Raw genomic sequence first — 19,987 nt, 5'->3', positions numbered from 1 at the left:
GACCCAAAGGGCAAACAGAACTTCCAAAATTTAGTATAAATGATAGAACAAAAGGACAGTCAGCCAGCCAGCCAGCCGATTCTGATGCACACTTGCTGGAGAGCCTGATGAGGACCTGGACTGACATCCTAACTCTTATCATCTGCCTGATCCTCTGTATTGTTCTCACCACCTTCAAACTCTACAGCAGCATCTTGACCCTGGTGAGAACTGTGACTTCTCCTTATGACCGTCTCTTTAACCAGCCTTCAAATCCACTCCAGGAGAAGACTCCACCAGTTGCTGATCTAATTGCTGTGGTTTGAGTGAGTGTGTGTCTGCTGGGCTTAAGGCCTAAGACTTAGGACTTGAGATCTGGCACCTGAACTTAGCATGCAGAGGGAATGTCTGTAATAAATCTGTCATGATTAAATGTGTTTGCAGTACTTAGAATTAACTTAGAATTGTTTACTTTGAATTGATTATGTCAATTGCAGTGCCCAGCATTAAGGATTGTCATTTTCTTGATTAAGTAACTATTTAGTGAAATTGTATTGAGTGATTTTGAGTGAATAAAAGCATTGATAAGGGCTCAAGTGCATGGACATTCTTTATTTTTCCCTTCAACCTCTTAAGTTGCACCTTTGCCCAATGCAACAACACCTCACATCCAAACCATAACACTAGGCACTTTATATAAAATAATATAAAACATTTATATAAAATAATATAAACCTTTCTAACACAGAACACAGGCACTGGGCCCAGCCAGGACTGGGAGAAGGTGCCCGCTGTCATACCCAGGCCAGAAGTTCCTAAACAATGCCAAGCCGGCCCCCCCCCCCACAGAGGAAGTCATTGGTAACATGGCATGTATATAGCAAGGTTGGAAAATTACAAATCCTAAATAATTGTTTTTTAAAAAATGTTGCCTCCTCCTCCCCCAGTAGCTTCTGTTGAAATCATTGCTGCAGTCAACACACAATTCGTGAGCCTGTTTTCTTCAGCCTGCCCCAGTGTTATGAGAGTCTTAACCAATCAGAGAATTAATACCTAATTGGATTAACTGAGTGGGTAACTGGAGATAGGTGGGTTATGCCTGGATGAAATGGTTAATTTGGAGTGTGACCATGGGGTATATATTTTGTTTCTGGAGAGTGATGTGAGCTGTTTCTCTCTGCCATACTCTCTAGTCATGATGTTCTGCCTCACCTCTGACCCTGGAGGAATGGAGCCATCTGTCTACCTCTGAAACCCTGAGCTCTCAAATAAATTTTCCCCTCTCTACTCTTGTGCTTTTTTTTGGTGGGGAGCACACTGTGAGGGTTATTGGGGCACTCAACCATTGAGCCACATCCCCAGCCCTAAGTTTGTATTTTATTTAGAGACAGGGTCTCATTGGGTTGTTTAGCATTTGTCTCGCCATTGCTGAGGCTGGCTTTTGATAGACCCAACCTGATCTTTTATTAAAATTGGGAGCCATCTTGCCACAAAGCCATGAAAAGATAATTTCGGCTTTACTATAAATTACTGCAAATTCTGAACCTGCTTGGAATGCCTGCCCGTGCCTTGAACTCACCCATACCTGACTCTCTGACCAGATAGCAGCCCCCTCTGAAACTTTAGTGACACCTCATAAATATTGGCCTTCCCTGGCCAGACAACGACCCTCTTTGAGGCTCTAATGGTCCTCATAAATTCTGATGTTGGGGCCAGCAAAAAAAAAAAAAAGTAAACTACCATTAGTGTGATGCTTGTCAGAGTTCTGTTATCTGTAACCCCCCCTTTGTGTAACTTTCTGGGCTATAAAGCTGGGCTGTAGGAAAGGTGGGGTGCTGTCTTGTTCCCGCCGTTTTGGGAGGGAGAAGGAGCCCGGCCGGTCGAAATAATAAGCTTGCTTTAATTTGATTTTAATTGGAGTCAGTGGTCTTTTCTTGCATCCTGGTCTAACACTTTGAACTTGAGATATTCCTGTCTCAGTCTCCCCAACCTCTAGAATTACAGGCATGGGCCAACACATCCAGATCTGGTTGGATCTTTAAGTCACAGCACCAAAAAAGCTGACTAAAACACCCAGGAATGGTAAGGGTTTAGAAAACCCTTTGTGGGGGAGGAGGGAGGGAGGTTTCAGAAAGGGTGGATCTTTGTCTAAAACATGTGGGTTTTCAACACTGCTATAAATATAGAAATGTCACCTGGAGTTATAAACAGTAAGACTTTGGGGTCTGGGGCTGGGGCTCAGCGGTAGCGCACTTGTCTGGCATGTGTGAGGCACTGGGTTCGATTCTAAGCACCACATATAAATAAATAAATAAAGGTCTAAAAACAAGTTAAAAAAAAAAAACCCAAAACAGTAAGACTTTCCGTTCTATAGGGGTGAGACCAGGTTGATTAGTCCCTTGGCAGGCTGGGGCAGGTGGGAGCCAGGGAGCCAGGGCAGCTGCATGGAGGTCAAGGGTGGTTGGATTATCCCTGGAGGCAACAAGTGCCTAGGGCTGTCTGCTAGGATGTGCCAGCCCCACACTTGGTTTCTTCGAGGCAGCAACTCCAGCTGAGGGTAGGAGAGGAAAGGAACAAGATCAGAGAAGGAAGGTGGGGAGTTCAGCCAGACCCCACAGGGCCTCCTCCAGACCCTGGAGGGTAGGGCTCAGGCTTCTTCACTGGATTTCTGACCACAGAGTAAATTACTAGGCAATAAATCCTAGACAGTGGAAAAAACAGGCAAATGGAGTCAGACCCAACTGGGTGTGAATTCAGTATCACCTATGTTATGTCAGAAAGGGAGGGGGCAAGTAGCTTGATTCATCTGGATGTCTGGTTCCTCATCTGCAAAATCAGAATAAAAGTAACTAGCTCAGAAATGTAATAAACTTTAAAATCCCATAGCTTCAGGATGTGGTTCTGAACCTGGTCTATTTCCAGAGATGAATTTTCTGTGTGATACATTAGCAAATTCTCAGTTTTTAAATTCATAGTGTTTAATGCAATTTAATTCGGTTAAAGGCACAAGACAACATTTGACAACCATAATTACATCAATTGACCTAATAATTAAATGCAAATAATAAGAATGCAGTCTTGGAAACCTGTTTTAATTGAACATTTGCCATTTTTTTTAAAGAGAGAGTGAGAGAGACAGAGAGAGAGAGAGAGAGAGAGAGAGAGAGAGAGAGAGAGAGAGAGAGAATTTTAATATTTATTTCTTAGTTTTCGGCAGACACAACATCTTTGTTTGTATGTGGTGCTGAGGATCGAACCCGGGCCACACGCATGCCAGGCTAGCGGCGCTACCGCTTGAGCCACATCCCCAGCCCAAACATTTACCATTTATTCAAAGTTATACAATAATTTGAAGGATTAGAGTCTTCTGTGACATAAGATCATTTCAAGCAGGTTTATTTCTCAGCTGAGCAGAAGAGAGGAGAAAAGAATGAGAAGGTGAGTAGCTCTATCTGAGCAGCTGGGCTGTAAAATCAAACTGGACAGCAGCCCCACAAACCCTGGCCCCCACGATTACCTGCCTCTGTTGCATTAAGCTGAGAGCCAACTTTAATGACACTGGCTTCATAATTAGCGTCAAAGATTCTTTGAATTCTTCATAATTTTTTTTGTTGTATCAATAAATGCCTTTTCCACATCAGAAGTAGTCTTAACAGAAGTTTCCATGAAGATGAGTCCATGTTGTGCAAACCTTCACTTTCTTTTCCTACTTCTAGATTCCTACTCACTTTTATTTCCAATAGACATGATGACCACATTGGAATTGGATGCTGGCAGCTGCTTCAAACCAGGCTATGAAGGGATTGAATGCATCTTTGTGAAGCCATAGGCTAGTAGAACCCCTGCAAGCACTCTGTGATATGACCTTGCTATGGAAGGAAAGAACTTCTCTGTTCTGCTTCATATCTGAAATTTCTTGTTTCCTGTCAATAGTTATCATTGGAGGCTGCACTCACATTGATAGTGAGGTTTTCCACTGACTGAAACCTACTGTTTGTAAACTGTGATCACGGAAAGCATGATTTATCAGTGCCTGTGTGGTTGATGATGCTGTACATGAAGGGACAGGCGTGAGCCCTAGTGGGCCACTGGGGGATAGGGCATTGGTTCTTTGTCGATTCCATCATCATTGGACACTGAGGCCCTGCTGACTGCCCCTTGGAGAGTAGGACCCTGAAGAAGCCAGACAAACTGCCACAGGAGACTCAGAGGTAGACACAGCCCCACAGAGTCCACATCCTGCACTGCACCTCCACCCTCCTCCTTCCTTAATTCTTATTTTTATGATGCATTTTTGTCTTAAATACTTAACTGAAAGAATTGTGAAAAAATAGAACAAAACAAACAAAAAGAATAACAAAAATAGAAACAAAATAAAAAGAAGAAGAAAAAAGAATTATGGCAAGCCCTGGATATGAGAATACAAGGGGGGGCAATAAGATATGTTTGTGGAGGGAGTATAAGGTTGATGGTAGGATACTTTAAAATTTTGAGAAAATTGACAGTCTTTCCATGTGCAAAAGATAGTATTACAGAGTTTAATGATAATGTGGCTAATAGCAGTATGGGGGCAGGATGAATGCTGAAGCAGCAGAAATCTGGAGAAAAAGCAGAAAAAAATTCATCTTTTAGAGAAAAAGGGAAACATCAAATAAAGGATAGATGTAAGAAAAGCTGAGCTTTCAAAATCGCCACTGAGGAAATTAAGAAATGGATCTTTAAAAGAAATTTTTTTTAGTTGTAGATAGACACAATATCTGTATTTTTATCTATCTATTTTTCTATCTAATTATTTATTTGGTGCTGAGGATCAAATCCAGTGCTCCATACCTGCTAGGCAAGCACTCTGCCACTGAGCCACAATCCCAGCCCAAGAAATGGATCTTTTTTTTTTTTGAGAGATAATTTTTTTTTAATATTTATTTTTTTCAGTTTTCGGCAGGCACAACATCTTTGTTTGTATGCGGTGCTGAGGATCGAACCCGGGCTGCACGCATGCCAGGCGAGCACGCTACCGCTTGAGCCACATCCCCAGCCCAAGAAATGGATCTTAACATGAATATCTGCATATGGTCAGAGTTTGAAGCTCCTGAATAGAAGTAGGATGCATGAATTATCATTGCAGATAAATGCAGTTTTTGGATAGACAGTACGAATGTGGAACTTCCCAGCTGACTATATTTTCTCAATTTTGGGTTTTGAAGTGCTGGTAGAGTAAGTGAAGCCTGAGAGCAGTTGAGAGTAAGAGTGAGGCTTTTCTGAGAATAGGAAAAGTAGAAGATGATGAATTAATCAAATTGGAGGGAGGGGCAGGCCTGGTGGCAGAGGCCTGTAATTCCAGAGACATTGGAGGAGGAGGATTGCAAGTAATGCCAGTCTTCACATTTTATTGAGGCCCTCAGCAATTTAAAGAAACTGTCTCAAAATAAAAACTACAAAGAACTGGGGGTGTAGTCAGTGATAGAGTGCCCCTGTGTTCAATCCCTACTACCCTCCCCATCCCATGAAAAAGGGCAGATGATAAGAACAGAAAAATCATGATTAATTGTAAAAATGGTGCAAGCTGTAATCCCAATGGCTAGGAAGCTGAGGCAGGAGGAGCACAAGTTCAAAGCCAGCCTCAGCAATTTAGGGAGGCCCTAAGCAACTTAGCTAGACCCTGTCTCCAAAAAGGGTAGGGAGGCTGGGGTTGTGGCTCAGTGGTAGAGTGCTTGCCTCACACGTGTGAAGTACTGGGTTCGATCCTCAGTATCACATAAAAAAATAATGATAAACAAAATAAAGATATTGTGTCCAAAAATAAATAAATAGATAAATAAAAATGGATTGGGGAATGTGACTCCATTGTTAAGTGCCACTGGGTTCAATCCCTGGCACCAATAAAAACTTTTAAAAAGTAATAGAAATAGTTGCCTGAAGCTGATATAATCATAAATTGTCTTTGGACAGTGAAATCTGTTCAGATGGAATTTGTTTGAATGAAGATAAGATCTAGCCAGACCAACAGCTTTAAATAAAAATAGTAGTTTTTCTGACTAATAAAATAATAACAAACAGGCATTAAATAAAATGAGGGTAACAAAAGGAAAATAAAATATAATCACCTTTGCCTCTCCAACCAGCTAAAAAGTTATTGTTTTTCCTTTTCATTACTTTTAATGTGTATACAAACTTGTTTATAAGTGCAATATAAACAACAGTGATAAAGTAATATAAACTCTGATTTATATACTGCTTTTTAATTTTTTTTTTTAGTTGTCAACGGACTTTTATTTTATTTCTTTAAATGTGGTGCTGAGACTCAAACCCAGTGCCTCACACATGCTAGGCAAGTGCTCTACCACTGAGCCACAACCCCAGCCCTTAAGGAATGATTTTTAAGTGCTGCATATTTGACTTAGGGCCCTACTCATACTAGACACATGTTCTGCCACTGCACTATACCTGTGGCCCCCCAGAAGTTTTCAGAATTATTTTCAGGGGGTACTAAGATTTAAACCAGAGCCTTGAGCTTAAGCAAGTGCTCCAACACTGAGCTGCGTCCTCAGCCTTTTTGTTTTTTACTGCTTTCATTGGTGTTTCTCTTGCCTTAGTTACCTTGGATGACAGGTATGTGCCACTGTGCTCAGCAAGAATTTTTTAAATTGGGGTTATTTTTTTTTGGGGGGGAATATTAATTAGAGATGACTTTTTTCTTTTTTTTTATAGTGCTGAGAATTGAATCTAGGGCCTCAAGCATGCTAGGCAAGTGCTCAACAATTGCGCTCCATCCCAAACACCATTTTATTTTTATTTTGAGACAATATCTTGCTAAAAGCCCAGGATGGCCTCAAATTTGCCATTATGCTGCCTCATCCTCCTAAAAGCTGGGGTTACAGGTGTGTACCACTGTATTCGGCTAACCTTATTGATTTGATAATAGATTTGATTAATATTTTCCTTAATCATTTACTAAAAAAAGAAATGGAAGCCAGGCTCAGTAGCACACACCTGTAATCCCAACGGCTTGAGAGACTGAGACAGAACTGAGAGTTCAAAGCCAATCTCAGCAATGGCAAGGTGCTAAGCAACTCAGTGAGACCCTGACTCTAAATAAAATACAAAATAGGGCTGTGGATGTGGCTCAGTGGTTGAGTGCCCTCGAGTTAAGTCCCCAGTACTGCCCCCCACCCCCCCACCCCCCACCAAAAAAAAAAAGAAATGGAAGCAATTCCCCTTCTCAATTTTGAACTCACAGAAGACATGGTCCCAAACTGTGTTCACTTTCTTTTTTTTTTAATATTTATCTTTTAGTTGTACACAATACCTCTATTTTGTTTATTTTTATGTGGTGCTGAGGATCGAACCCAGGGCCTCACATGTGCTAGGTGAGCGCTCTACCGCTGAGCCATAACTCCAGCCCACTGTGTTCATTTTCTATAACAAACACCTGAGATGATCAGCTTACAAAGAGGAAAGGTATTTGGCTCACAGTTTTGGAGACCTTTGTTCATGATCATGTGACCCTGATGTTTTTGAGCCTGTGGTGAGGCTGAACATCGTGGTAGAAGTATTTGATGGAGTAGAATCACTCACCCCTTTGCTAGAAAGTGAAAAAGAGAGTGAAGAGAGGGCTGAGGGCCCACAATCCATATCAAGGGCATGCCACTATGACTTTAAGTCATCCATACCCCTCAAGACCTCAACTTTTAAAGTTCCCCCAGCTTTTTAAATTTATTTATTTATTTATTTTTAAAATTTTCTACTTGTTGATAGACCCTTATTTTATTCACTTGTTTATATGTGGTCCTGAGAATTGAACCCAGTGCCTCACACATGTCAGGCAAGCACTCTACCACTGAACGACAACCCCTAAAGATTCATTTAAAAAATCTTGGCAAAATGAACCAGGTGCAGTGACACCTGCCTGTAATTCCAGCATCTTGGGAGACTGAGGAAGGAAGATTGCAAGTTTGAGGTCACTCTGAGCAATTTAGAGAGAACCTGTCTCGAAATGAATAAAAAATGGTGAAGTTGGAGCTCAGTCATAAAGCACCCCTGGGTTCAGTCCCCAGTACCGCCCACACATGTATGCCCCCCACCACACATACACACACACACAGGAAAAGAAAAAAATAATAATTTGGCAAAATTTAAACATAGGACCATATTCTCTCAATTAGAATCACTGATGGCTATTCTTTCTTAAACAGTATTATGGCCAAGGTAATACTGCTTGCTTGCTTGTTTGTTTATTTATTTATTTTAGTACAGGAGATTGAACCCAGGGGTGCTTTACTACTGAGCTGCATCTCTACCGGCTGCCCCCCTTTTTTCTTTTCTTTTTTTTTTTAATATTTATTTTTTAGTTTTTTGGCGGGCACAACATCTTTGTTTGTATGTGGTGCTGAGGATCGAACCCGGGCCGCATGCATGCCAGGCGAGCGCGCTACCGCTTGAGCCACATCCCCAGCCCCCTTTTTTCTTTTCTTATTAAAAAAAAAAAAAAAAAAAATATATATATATATATATATATATATATATGTATATATATATATAATAAAATAAAGGTTCATCAAATATATATATCGTCAAATATATATATGTATATATTTTATTTTATTTATTGATATGTGGTGCTAAGAATCGAACCCAGCACCTCACACATGCGAGGCAAGAGCTCTACCACTGAGCCATGACCGCAGCCCCTTTCTTTTGTTTTGAGACAGGGTCTGGCTAAGTTGCCCAGTCTGGCCTTCAACTTGGCATCTTCTTACCTCAGCTTCCTCCGGAACTGGGACTACAGGCATGTGCCACCATACCCAGCATTACTGCTACTTACTAAACACAATAGTTATATTATTTCAATGCCATTTTAATTTATGACTTGAGATTTTTTTTTTTCTTTTGGTATCAGGGATTGAACACAGCGGTGCTTAACCACTGAGACACATTCCGAGCCCTTTTTATATTCTATTTTGAGACAGGGTCTCACTAAGTTGCTTAGGGCCTTGCTAAATTGCTGAGGTTGGCCTGAAACTTGTGATCCTCCTGCCTCAACCTGTAGAGTTGCTGCGATTATAGGCCAGTGTCTCTGCACCCAGCTTAAACATATTGTTTTTGAGCATCTGTCAAAGTTTATTTCTTCCTTCATGAGGAACCTAAGAAAGAGATAACAGACAGTGCCACTTACAGTGGCATGGGAAATAAGAAGGTTCAAATAAGGAGTTAATACCTATGGTTTCCCCACTGGGTACTGGTTATTATTGACTGCTGCTAACTTTTCCTTTCCTTTTGTAGAGCTGAGGATTGAACCCAGATTCTCACCCTCACACATGCCAGGGAAGTGCTTTATCACTGAATTATTCCCCAGCTGCTTTATTTTTTATATTCATAATACTGTCATGTCTTTATTAATTGTTCTAAATTAAACTTAGAACATGATGATTTGGAGCTATGTTCCCAGAAATACCATTACCAGAAATAATGCATCATGTATCTGAGAAGCAAGCCATAAACAAATTGACTTTAGACTGCTAATCAGTTGTAGGCATCAAGGTCCATCTCCCTGGCTTGATGCCTGTTAGTTGAGAAGCACTGAAAAGTGTCGAGGAGAGTTCTGCTAGCAGAGATATGTGGTTTCCTTTGTTCTCTAGTAGCCGTCAATTTCTTCATTATTCCGTATAAAATACACAACCACTATTTGCTTGGTTTTCAAAGGACTAAAATTTTCTTTCTTGCTTCTGATAGTTTAAAACTCTGTCTTTTGTTCTGAGCTACATCCCCATACATTTTCATTTGATTTTGAGACAAGGTCTTGCTAAGTTGCCCAGGCTGGTCTTGAAATTGTGATCCTCCTGCCTCAGGTTCCTGAGGAGCTGGGATTACAGGAATACACCACCACGCCCAGCTAACATTCTATTTGATTTAAAATTTTTCATATTATCAGGTTTGAGCTCCCCAGAACTGATTCTATTCCCGAGTTCAGCTTGGAGAATACAGGCCTTCCTAACAAAAAGCTGTTAGAAAAAGAATCTTGGAAGTCTAAGAGGAGATTTTTGCTCTCCTGAAACTAAAAAAGTAGATCATTCTGTATCATATACATGTCCTGTATTAACTGTCCATGCTCTTTTCTAAGGGCGATACCTCCTATTCTGTACTTGATCTCCCTTTTTAGTTGCCCAAGAACATTACTCTAAATATTTAGTCTCATTACTACTTACTGCATCACCAATGTTTCCCACAGTGCTTGATCACTTCTATCAGCATCAAACATGCAAAATTCTAAAAACTTCTCAAAGTCATATGTCGATAATAGGCTGTCCTACTGATAGGGGATATCTGATAATAAGTCACTCAGACTTCTTTATTTTTGTGGTATTGGGGATTGAACACAGGGCCTTGCAATATAGTAGTCTAGAGCTTACCACTGAGCTGTACCCTCAGACCATTTTAAAATTTTGAGACAAGATCTTTCTAAGTTGCCCAGGCTGGCCTCAAACTTGGAATCTTCCTGCCCCAGACTGAGTAGCTAGGATTACAGGTACATAGCTACCACATTAAAACTTTTAAGTTATTATGTACAACTGTAATGCACCAATTAAAAAAAAGTGGAAGAAAATTTTAAATTGAAAATTAAGGGCTGGGGTTGTGACTCAGAGCGCTCGCTTAGCATATATGAGGCGCTGGGTTTTGGGTTTGATCTTCAGCACCACATCAAAATAAATAAATAAAGTAAAGGTATTGTGTCCAACTACCATTAAATTAAAAAAAATTAAATTAAAAAATTTAAAATAAAAAATTTATTCCAGAGACTGAAGTAAAAAAACAAACTTTTTGTTTTTTTTTTAAACTAAAAAAAAGAATGTGGGGGAGCTGGGGATGGGCCTCAGTGATAGAGCACTTGTCTAGTATGGATAAGGCTCTGTGTTCAATCCTCTATAACACACGGAGGGCGGGCAGGGCAGGGGGAGAAAAGAAAAGATAAAAAGAAGGAAAAAAAACTTTCTTCATTTGTCAAGAAAATTGATTTTTTTTTTTAATGTGATCATGGTGCTGGATATTAAATCCAGGGCCTGGTGTGTGTTAAGTGCATGCTTTACCTATATCCCCAGCCTGAGAGGAGTTCTTAATTTATTTCATTTTCCAGTTCTAACAGTTTTTTAGTAGTTTCTAGTTCTCTGTTAATTTCTTTTTCTTTCCTTCTGCAGGTTACAAATAAATCCATATCAGGGGGCTGGAGAGTGGTTCAGAAAGTCACCATAGCATGACAAGGTAGTGGACACATTTTGGCAGCCTGATGTGGAGTCCACTTTCCCTTCATAGCACTCCTGCTCACAGAGCAGATGAGGGTAAGGCCATCTGGTCAGCATGTGCCCATTTACCCAGACACAGCTCAAAGGCTGGGATAGTCATCATCATGCTCCTCGAAGCTCACCGCTCTCAGGTGCCTCCTAGACTTCTGTGGGTGCTGAAAAGGCTTCTCCTTGGGGCAGACATTATGGATTTGGCCAAAAGGATAGTAGTCTTAGATCAAAGGTTGCAAACTGGCCATCCGTAAGCCACCTGGGCAGCTCAGGTCAGTCATAGTGAAATCATTCTCAACAGTGAAGAGGTGCATTCTTTGAAGGGACAGTGTCAGGGAAGCACATAGGTGTGCAGGGACTCTGGTCAGAGCTTCCCAGGGGAAAGGAGAGTATTAAAGCACCTTATAGATGTTTTATTGGTTAAGCTGAATTTTTTTTTTTTGACCCAGGGGCACTTAACCTCTGAGCCATGTCCCCAGCCCTTTTTATTTTATTTTATTTTTTTAAATTTTGAGACAGGGTTTAGCTAAGTTGCTTAGGACTCACTAATTTGTTGAGGCTGGCAATCTTTGCAATCCTCCTGCCTCAATGCCCTGAATGAGTTGCTGGGATTACAGGCTTGTGTCAGCATGCTTAGCTGCTTTATTTTTTATTTTTTGAAAAGGGTTATAGCCTTGTTGTCCAGGCTGATCTCAAACTTCTGGGATCAGTGATCCTCCTGCCTCAGCTTCCCAAGTAGCTGGGACTACAGGCATGAACCACTGCACCAGGCTGTCCCAGAAGCCAGCTACTTCCTTCTCCACAATTAACGCTACCTTCAGAGGAGAATGGACAGTACACTGGTCTGGCCCTCAGGGCTGATGGTCCTAGTTCCAGAAAAGACAAAGGGGTCATGCATTTGATCGCTGCAGGGTCCTTACCTTTGTCACAGTTATCTCAGGAAAAGCTAATGGTTCAGGCAGACAATTGCAAGGACCTCAGGACCTCAGGACCTCAAAGAAGGGAGCCCGGGGCTTTAAGGATCAGGTCCCTGAGGAGATGCACTGCAAAGGGTGAGTCAGCACAGTAACTACCTTTGGCAAAATTTTTCATCTATTACTCATAATCTTGAGTGTATTATTCATATATAGCTTAAAAATCTGATTCTAACACTTTGTTCCAGGATTTTATTTCATTTTCGGTTTTAAGTCAGATCTTATCTATTTTTTTTTTTTTTTCTCTCTACTTGGGATAGAAGCCAGGGGCTCAAGTAGGGCAAGCACAATACTTGGAGTTACATCCCTAGCCCTTTTGTTTTGAGAAAGGGTCTTGCTAAATTTCCAAGGTTGGCCTCCAACTTGTGAATCTCCTGCCAGTCTCCCAAGTTGCTGGAATTACAGGCTTGCTCCACTGTGCCCAGCTTGAAAAAACCATGTCTGTTTTTTTTTTTTTTTTTTGGTACCAGGAATTGAACCCATGGGTGGTTAATGAAGAGCCATATCCAAGCCCTTTCTGTTTTTTATTTTGAGACAAAGTCTCACTAAGTTGCTTAGGGCCTCACTAAGTTATGAATTCTGGCCTCAGCATCCTAAGCTACTGGAATTATAGGCATGTGCTACCACAGTGAACTAGATCTTGTCTTTTTAATGTACGGTTATTTTCTATCAAATACCAGATATTATGCGTAAAATCTTGAGAGAAAGCATAACTCCCTACTTGACTTCCTTTCAAAGGTAACAGTGGAGGCTCCTGAAAAATACTACTTTAGCCAGGTAATCAAGGTCAATATGAACATTAAGTTATAAGCATGTTGTACCCTTGGACTGAGGATATAGCTCAGTGGTAGAGTGCTTGCCTAGTACACATAAGGCTCTGGTTTAATTACAAATATTTATAAAAAAAGTGTAAACTGGACTTGATAGTAATCCCAATGACTTGGGAGGCAGAGGCAAAAAAAGGACTGCAAGTTTGAGGTCAATCTCGGTAGTTTAATAAGACCCTTAGGAACTTATTGAGACCCTGTCTCAAAAAACAAAAAACAAAAAAACAAAAAAAAAGAAAGAAAGAAAGAAAAAAAGAAAAGGATTGAGGATGTAGCTGAGTAGCAAAGTGCTCCTGGGTTCAATCTTCAATACAAGGAGAAAAAAGAAAAAAGAAAGAAGTGATGTGATAAAAATAGTAGTTTAACCTTCTGGCTTTTCTACCAAAACCTCACAATCCAAACTGTCATAAGAAAAAAAGAATCAAACAAATACCCAAATGGGATATTCGGCAAAATATACGACCAGTATTCCTTTATCAAATTCATTAAAAACAAGAGAATTCTAGTGCGGACCTCTAATGCTGGCGACTGGGAATGCTGAGGCAGGAGCATGGATGGTAAGTCAGAGGTCCCCTTTAGGAATTTAGTGAGAGCGTAAGCAACTAGGTGAGGCACTGTCTCAAAATAAAATTGAAAAAGACTGGGGATATAGCTCACTGGTAGAGTGCTTGCCTAGCATGCACCAGGCCCTGAATTCTATCCCCAGTATTGCAAGTAACTAATTTCAAATTTTAGAGATGAACAAACTGCATTTTAGTGTGCGATAACAACTTATTTTCAGTTCTTCATTATTCCTAGAGTACTTATTGGTTGGGTCCTAAGCCCCTTGCTCTGGAGTCTTCTAAATCTCTATTTTTGAGTTTTGGCCTCTCTTGTCACTTTTGGTGTAGATTCTTTTGGTCAAGGTTTTTTTTTTTTGTTGTTGTTGTTGTTGTTTGTTTGTTTGTTTGTTTTGGTACCAGATTGAACCCAGGGGTTCTCAACCACTGAGCTATATCCCCAGCCGTTTTTATTTTTTATTTTGAGACAGGGTCTTGCCAAGTTGCTTAGGTCCTTACTAAGTTGCTGAGGATAGCTTTGAACTTGGGATTCTCTCAGCCTCTGGGAGTCACTGGGATTACACCCAGCTGCTTTCTATGCTTTCAAACAGTTGTTTATGTATTTTACCCAGCTTTGCTAGTTGGTCTCAGCAGAGCATTCACCTGACAAGCTATTCAGCCACAGTCCAAACGGGAAGTATCTGCTTCTTTTTGGGGGGTGGGGTGGGGCAGGGATTGAAAGCAAGGGGGCTTAACCACAGAGTCACATCCCCTGAGCCACATGCCCAGCCCTTTTTAAAAAAATGTTTTTATTTAGAGACGGGGTCTCACTGAGTTGCTGAGGCTGGCTTTGCACTCACCATCCTCCTGCCTCAGCCTCCAGAGCTGCTGGGATTACAGGTATGCACCACCACGCCCAGTTCTGTTTCTTATTTTTGAGTGTACCTTTCATATTCTCATTGATTGAACAATTCTAAAAAACTCAGGATTCCCAGGAGTCCTGGTGCTTATTCTTAGGGCCAGACAATAAGATAAATTTAATAGTAGACTTTAAAAGATCAGTCAGAAAAGTCACATAGAGGGATTGAGGTTGTGGCTCAGTGGTAGAATGCTTGCCTAGCATGTGACTGGGTTCAATTCTCAGCACCACATATAAATAAATGAATAAAATAAAGGTCTATACATCTAAAAAATTTTTTTAAAAAGAAAAATCACATGTATAATAGAATAATATATTCTATTAAGGGAGTAAATCTAGACAGCCAGATAGAAAGAAGGTGACTGGCCTGATATCATACTGTGGGAAGACAAAGCACTGGCCTCCAGTCTGTTATTCTGATAGAGTACCTTCCTGTTAACATCTCCCAAAGTGATTCCCAAAGTACTGGCAGGAAATGAAATGTTAACACTGGGTCTAACACAGATGTATCTACTTTCTCTAACTGTAGATGATGATGATGGCAATGACGATGATGCCGACTGTTCTGGGGACTGAACCTGGGGCATGCCAGGCAAGTGTTCCATCACTGAGCAACATTCCTGCCTTTTAAAAATTTCATTTTGAGTCAGAGGATCATTAAGTTGCCCAGCTGACCTCAAATTTGGTATGATACTGCCGAAGCCTCCCAAGTCACTAGGGTTACAGCCTTGTGCCACTGGACCTGACTGCCTTTGAGAGTGCCCTGTCTTTTATTTTCAGCATTATTCATTTTATGATACTGGCAACATATGCATTCATGTCTGAGTCTTTTATTTAGTGAGCCATCTTGGCAAAAAGAGATGTTAGTTAATCTGTTAATTAAATTTCCAAATCTCTCAATTTAGAACTGCTGGTTATTTGAGGGCCCCAAGAAATGTGTAACTAGGAAAAAAGGCAGGGGAATGGTTCATCTTTTTTTCCCTCTAGTACTGGGGATTGAACCCAGGGGCACTTTACCAAGGAATCACATTCCTAGCCCTGTTTTTTATTTTTATATTGAGACAGAGTCTGGTAAGTTGCCCAGGCAGTCCTCAGACTTGTGATACTTTTGCCTCAGTCTTCTGGTTTAGTGTGTGCATATGCCTGCACGCTCATACACATTCAGCTGTATGAATTACATAGTTCACACACAAACAGCACTGTTTCATGAAAGAAAAAGCAGAACTTTTCTTCAATGTGTTTCACTTCTTAAGAGGTGACACTTATTCTCCATATCTAAAAAAATACACCCCAAGAGAAGGTTATTAGCTAGGTTAGTTGAGCCAGATAGGACAGGCTTAGAATCTAGTCTGTCATGTTTCTTCATAATAGCTTTATCTGAGTCCACTTTAATACTCTTATCTTTTCTCTCTCTGATATCAACTGTCTCATCCTGGATCAGCCATTCAGATTGAAAAAAATACATAGTGGGGGGCTGTGGTTGTGGCTCAGTGGTAGAGTGCTTGCCTAGCATGCATGAGGCACTGGGTTCCATCCTCAGCACCACATAAAAATAAAATGAAGATATTGTGTCCACCTAAAACTAAAATAAATAAATAAACTTATGTTTACACACACACACACACACACACACACATATATATATAAATTTTTTTTTAAAGCATAGTGGTCTTTTTTTCTGTTGTTGTTTGTTTGCAGTGCTGGGCATGGAACTCGGTGCCTCCCACATTCAAGCAAGTGTTCTAACATCCACACCCAAGATGCATAGTTTTATCAAAATTGTTGGTTTAGTCACTGATGTCAGTTGAAAAATTCTGAGTTGGAAGCAGCACCAGAGACTGTTGAAGTAAGAAAGGAAAGGAGAAAAACATCTGTAGAAATAACAACACTCCAGAGTGAACTATCACTGGACTAACTACATTTCTCAGCTGATTAAGAATGGGCTTTGGAAAATGATCCAGGAGCTAAGAGATATAGAGTAATGGCAATACTTAGCCCTTAGGTAAGGAAAAGCAGGAATTAACTGTTTCAAGGATACATAGCACTTCTTGGGACCTTTGTGTTTGCATCAGATTATAGCTCTTTCCTTGGTCAGCATTAACCAATGTGCACACAATGGAAATAGTGAAAAACACACAGTATCCAAGACACCTCTGTGACTCCTGGAGAAGTAATTTGCAGAGCTGGAGATCCAAGCTGAGCCCCTCACATGATGGGAAAGTATAATACCCAGACCCAAGAAATAGTTCCTAAGAAAGATCCAGACAGGTGAAATTTGTCTTTGCTTTCATTTTGCATAGTTCCAAATTAACTTCCCATCAAAACCATAAGAATTCTTAAGAAATCTTTACTGAAATATGAAATAATAGATATTGCTAATATTCCCATAAAAATTTGTATTTGAGACTCATGATGTTGTATTACAAAAATTTCATTTTTAGTAAGACAAACCTATAGAACTTTATCTACAACCACATTTTTGGGTGCAGAGGTCTGTACGTCCTGCTGCTCTTTGTGAAAGACTACATATTGATTTACTTAACGCAACAACATAAATGAAAAATTTATTAGCTGATAAATATTACTATTTTTGAACTTGATTACTCTGTAAATCTATGTTTTTTTTTTTTTTTTTAATACTGGGAATTGAACCCAGGTGTGCTTTACCACTGACATACACTCCCAGCCCTTTTTAAGTTATTTTGAGACAGGGTCTCACTAAGTTGCCAAAGCTGGACTGGAACATGGGATCCTCCTGTCTCAGCCTCCTGAGTGCTGGGATTATGGGTGTGCGCCACTGTACCTGCCTTAGAAATATTTTTTAATAATGTAAGATTTTAGTTTTTCTTTTTACTTCCTTGACATGTGGTGCTGTGGTAGGAATGTGCCCCTGCCTAAATTCATATGTTGAATTCCTAACCCTCAAGGTGATGATCAGGAGGTGGGGCCTTTGGAAGTTGTTCAGCTTGTGAGAGCTCCCCCACATCATGGATCTCAGTGCTCTGATAAAAAAGACTCAAGCTGGGTGCTGTGGCACATGCCTATAATCTCAAGGAGTAGGGGGAATCTGAGGTATTGGGGTGGCTGAGGCAGCAGGATCACAGGTTTGAGGCCAGCCTGGGTAAATTAATAAGACCCTGTCTCAAAATTTAAAAATAAATAAATAAATAAAATAAAAATGGGCTGGGGATGTGGTTCAGTAGCAGAGTAATTGCCTCATATATGAAGGTCCTGGGTTCTATCTCCAGGACAACCACAAAAAAAAAAAAAGCCCTGAGAGGGTTGAGGTTCAGTTTAGTGGTAGAACACTTGCCTTGCATGCATGAGGCCCTGGGTTAATCCCCAGGATTTCAAAGAAACAACAACAAACAAAACAAAAATTTAAAAGTAAAAACAGAAATCCTGAGAGCTAGCTCATCCCTTCCACTATGTGAGGACACAGTGAGAAGACACCATATATGACCAGAAAACTGGAACCCATCTGCTGGTACCTTGACCTTGGACTTCTCATAACCCTGAACTCTGTGCAATAAATTGTTATAATATCCATTTTACTGTATGTTGTTATAGCAACCTGAATGGATAGAGACTTATTTTTCTTCTATTTCTCTGGATATTCTCGTTTGTCCCCTTTGCAGTCTCATCCTCTAAAAACAATACACTCAAAATTGGAATTAAGAAAATCTTAATACTGAAAATTCTCTTCTCAGTGTGCACTCCAGCACAGACTCTGTGCCCAGCAACCCATTGTGTGTTCTCTGTCATGAAAGGCAGCCCAGCCATCTGCTCATGCATTCAGAGACTTGGAAGTTGTCCTAGAAACCTTATTCTCTCCAGTCTTCCCTTTCCAATCTGTCACCAAATCCTGTGGATGTAACCTCATAAACAGCTCTTGAATTGGTCTACATCTTCCCACCTCCATTCCACCTCTAGTTCAGGCTCTGGGAGCCGGCAAGGTATGCTCTAAAATCCTCCTTGTTTTTCTCCTCACACCTAATCTTGCCCCTTTTCAACAAATTCTCTCCATTTATGCCAGAGACAGTTCAAAATAGAGCCTGATCCTATCACCACCTTGCCTTCGTGCCTGTAATGGTTCTTACCGTGACTGGATACATTCCAATCTCACTTTACCCTGCAAGGTCTCTCAGCTAACTTCTCCTCTGACCATGGCCCAGCCTTCCCTCCTCTGGCCAGTTTGCCAGCTGTGAAGCAACCTGAAACCCTAAGGACTGCTGTTCTAATTGTTCTCTTTGCTTGGCAGGAAGTTTTAATGGTAACAATATTCACATGGAAATCTGTTTTTTGGAATGCATAAGCGATCGCTTCTCTTTTGTGTTTTTTTCTTTTTGATACTGACAATTGAACTGATGGGTGCTTCTTTATCACTATATCACTAAGCTACATCCCTGACCTTTATATTTTTTCATTTTGAAACAGGATCTCACAAAATTGCTGAGGGCCTCACTAAGTTGGTAAAGCTGACCTCGAACTTGTGATCCTCCTGCCTCAGTCTCCAGGGTCACTGAGATTACTGGTGCGCACCACAGCACGGGTAATTGTTTGGGTTTTAATCAGAATAGTCTTTTACTGTCATGCATAAATAGATAATACAAACATATAGCTCTAAAGGACTCCTCCTCATTCAAAAAGAGAATCTGAAAGTCTTTGCTCCTTTAGTCTAACACATGTAAGTGGAATTCTTTAAAAGTCTAGTTTTACATATTGCTGACAGCAATTTTATGTCTCAGCAATATAAGTTCAAAGTATTGAACTTTATATAGTTACTTATTTTACTTTATTCTATCCTACTTATTTGGTTATTTATTTTTGTGATTCTCAGGATCAAGCCCATGGTAGGTAAATGCTCTACCACTGATACATTCTCAGCTCAGTGAAAGTCACTACCTGAAAAAAAATCACTTAATGTAAGCAGAGACTCATTCTTTTTTTTTTTCTTTTTTTAAATTTTAATATTTATTTTTTAGTTATCGGCGGATACAACATCTTCGTTTTGTATGTGGTGCTGAGGATCGAACCCGGGCCGCACGCATGCCAGGCGAGCGCGCTACCGCTTGAGCCACATCCCCAGCCCAGAGACTCATTCTTTTGTGTATGGCAATGGTGGGAATTGAACCCAGGGCCTTGTGCATGCAAGGCAAGCACTCTACCAACTGAGCTATATCCCCAGCCCAGAAACTCAATTTTGAGACTGTCTCTCAAAGCAAGTTTCAAAAGAGAGTAATATGTGAAAATACCAAAGTTTTAAGACCAGGGTTGTTGATAAAGGGAATATGACTTATATGTTTTCTAAAATAGAATTATTGAATTAAAGTGATTTTTATAGAAATTAGTGGCGGCATTGTAACCTGTTTTTATAACTAGCCTCACTTCATCATATGGGTTTTGTTTCACATGAACTATAAAATGTTTTGTATTTGGCATTTTAATATGGAGATTTTATTTA

The sequence above is a fragment of the Marmota monax genome, unplaced genomic scaffold, assembly GCF_021218885.2.
Source record: "Marmota monax isolate L192 unplaced genomic scaffold, Marmota_monax_Labrador192_F-V1.1 WCK01_AAM20220418_F8-fsc00315, whole genome shotgun sequence".
Taxonomy (NCBI): Eukaryota; Metazoa; Chordata; class Mammalia; order Rodentia; family Sciuridae; genus Marmota; species Marmota monax.
Note: the sequence above shows the minus strand (reverse complement) of the source record.